Here is a 3359-nt window from a genome sequence, read left to right on the forward strand (position 1 = left end):
TAATTTAACCCTTTTCTCCCCCTAGCTGCTGTCCTAGGTCTCTGTCACAGATTTTTTTTTTTTTTTTTAAAGAATTGTCTGTGTTTGCTGATATCGATTCTTCATCTCCAATTCAGTTCTGTTTCCCTTCCATCTGATTTGTAGGTCCATTAGCCCACCAACAGTGTTCGCTAAAGTCACAAAATTACCCCATGGCAGGAAGCCACAAAGGACATTTTCAGTTCTCGTCTTATTTGAATCTCTCAACAGCATTCAGTTCTGTGACCCACTCCAACATTTTTCCACTTTGTCCTTCATGACAAGACAGTCTCTTTATTCTCCTGTTAACATTCTGGAAATTCTTTTTCAGACAGTTTTATAGGACCATCATCTTCTATGCAGTTATTAGATATTACAAACTGAAGTTCCTTGGGATCCTGTCTTCCTTTTCTAGCATATATCCACACCCTGCTGCTGCTGCTGCTAAGTCACTTCAGTCGTGTCTGACTCTGTGCGACCCCATAGACGGAAGCCCACCAGGCTTCCCCATCCCTGGGATTCTCCAGGCAAGAACACTGGAGTGGGTTGCCATTTCCTTCTCCAATGCATGAAAGTGAAAAGTGAAAGTGAAGTTGCTCAGTCATGTCTGACTCCTAGCGACCCCATGGACTGCAGCCCACCAGGCCCCTCCGTCCATGGGATTTTCCAGGCAAGAGTACTGGAGTGGGTTGCCATTGCCTTCTCCAACTCTACAACCTGCATAATCTCTTGTCACTTAAATGCAAATGACTTCTGAATTTATATCTCCAGCTCATAATCTTTGAGTTACAAACCTATATATCCTGTGGCCCACTTGACACTTTAGATAGCTCAGAGCCACCTCAACTATAAGTGATCCAAGCTAAATTAATAATTTCCCGCCATTACATGCCATCTTCACATAGCCTAATTGCATAGTCCAAAAAATATTGTTTTTGACACATCTTCTTCCTTCAGTGTCATATATCCATCCATTCCGTCTTTTAAGACCTTGAATTCTATGGAACCTATTCACTTTTTTCCATCTATATTATAACTTTCACTCTTGTATCAATAATTACCACCTATTGGCTGGGCTACTGCAAATGGCTTCCTATGGAATATCATTTCCATTGCATTCTGCTCCTACCTCTTTTACACCCTGAAGATATGGTGATATTTTGAAGGATAAATTTGATCATTTGTGCCTGTCTCCCCTGCTCATCCTGAATTTGTTTTAGTCCCTCATACAACTTGCCAGGCTCCTTCCACTAAAGGGTTGTTGCTTGTACTGTTTCATTGACTTGCCATGTCTTCCCCTCTTTTCTTTTAAGACTTTATCCATCAGACCTCAACTCCACCATCATGATTTTGGGAAAGCTACCTTTGTCTCAATGACTATGTCAAATGTCTCTGCTGCTGCTGCTGCTAAGTCGCTTCAGTCGTGTCCGACTCTATTGCGACCTCATAGACAGCAGCCCACCAAATGTCTCTACTAGGAGACCATACTTAATCATGTGCTTCTCCATTACAATATTCCTTGAGAGTATGGTGGTGGTGGTGGTGGTTTAGTCTCTAAGTTGTGTCCAACTCTTGAGACCCCATGGTAGCCCACCAGGCTCCTCTGTCCATGGGATTTTCCAGGCAAGAATACTGGAGTGGGTTGCCATTTCCTTCTCCAGGGGGTCTTTCCCACCCAGGAATCGAATCCAGGTCTCCTTCATTGCAGGCAGATTCTGTACCAACTGAGCTAGGAGGGAAGCACAACATATTTGAGTAGGAATCTCAAATGATAAAGCATTTGAGTTGGGCGATTTTTGTATTATTATTGAAGAATAACGTGGCAGAATATGAATTAGGGATGTCGCAATACACAAAATTTAATAGTATTTGTTGGAATATTTAGATGTAAGTTGTAGAAGAGTTGAAGATATTTCATAGGGTTGATAGGAGAATGGTTGAGTATATAACAGTGAGGTTTCAGCTAAAGAAAACAATGTTCAATTTATTGATGTTCTGAATGTGAGGTAACAAACTCACTAGATGGAAATGGCTTGATGACATTTTGAAATGTAGGAATGGACATGGTGCAAGATTTCATCTAGACTTCTTAGTCTGATTGCCCTTCTCCTGACAAGCAAAACATACTCCTGTGTTTACTCTTCTGGTTAAGGGCACAGAAGGAGTCAGAAATCTTGGAGGTACTTGAGATTGCTCTCTCTCACTTGTCTATTTCCATATTATCTGCTCTTTTTTCCCTCCATCCCACTGTCACTTCCCTGGACTTTCACCTGGACTGCTTCAACAACTCTACTCTCTCTGCATCCAGTCTTTTTCTCCTGTAATCCAGTTTGCACTGTCATGTAAAACTTCCAAAACACCAGAATGTCACTTGCCTGCTGTGGATCCTTCACAAGTTTCCACTGACTGCAGAATAAAATCTGGACTCTTGATCATGCTTTATGATCTGACCCTAGATTCCTGGATTTCACTTCCAGCTTCTCTCTCCAGCTATACCAGACTGCTTATTGTCAAATGCCTCCTGCTGCCTGCCTGCTTGCCTTCCCACCTTCCTGAAATCTGACTGTAGAGTAACAGTTATTCTGACTGGGGAAAAGATACTATACTGTCTTGTACGGAGACAAAAACCAAAGTCAAAACAAAAAGAAGAAAAATGCCTAGCCTTCAACTCAGATGTGGCCTCCTGAAGCCTTCTCCTCTAGGAAGATTTATAGCTCCACAGGTTATCTGCCAGCTCACTGTAATGCTTAGCCAAAAGTTAGCTGACTCACTGTCTCCTGCAAAGGTGAATTTAAGCTCACTACTTGGCATTTCTTTCCTTGAGGTTGTCTAATTACAAAGAGTTTGGCTACACATAATTTGTTGTCACATGTCTTTCTGGGCTGGAAATGTGTCTACAAATTCCTCCCCTTGACCTCAAGAAAATGGCTACTCGGGGGGGGGGGGGTGGTCATTACGCCTTACGTCATCACGTGCCGGGAGGGTGGGGCCTCAAGGGGAATATTGCGAAGGGCGGGGCCAAGTAGGATGAGGCGGGGCTACGAGGGGCGGGGCGGGGCCGGAGAGGGGTCGGGGGCGCTTCAGCTATTCAGCCGGTGCAAGCAGCAGCGGGAGGCATCGAAGGGCGAGTCCACTTGATGCTAGGTTCTGAGAGCGTGACTGGGACCACCGGCTCAGACCAGAGGTAGCCGCATAGCCGAGCGGAAGCTGGTGGCACCCGTAGCGGCGGCCGGAGTCCGAGCTCCGCAGGCGGGAAGCACCCGGGATCGGGGAAGTCCCGGGAGCAGCGCAGCGCGGCGGCGCCTCCCTCACCCAAGGGGCCGCAGCGACGGCCACGCGGG

Source organism: Bison bison, unplaced genomic scaffold (assembly GCF_000754665.1).
Source record: "Bison bison bison isolate TAMUID 2011002044 unplaced genomic scaffold, Bison_UMD1.0 scf7180017864479, whole genome shotgun sequence".
Taxonomy (NCBI): domain Eukaryota; kingdom Metazoa; phylum Chordata; class Mammalia; order Artiodactyla; family Bovidae; genus Bison; species Bison bison.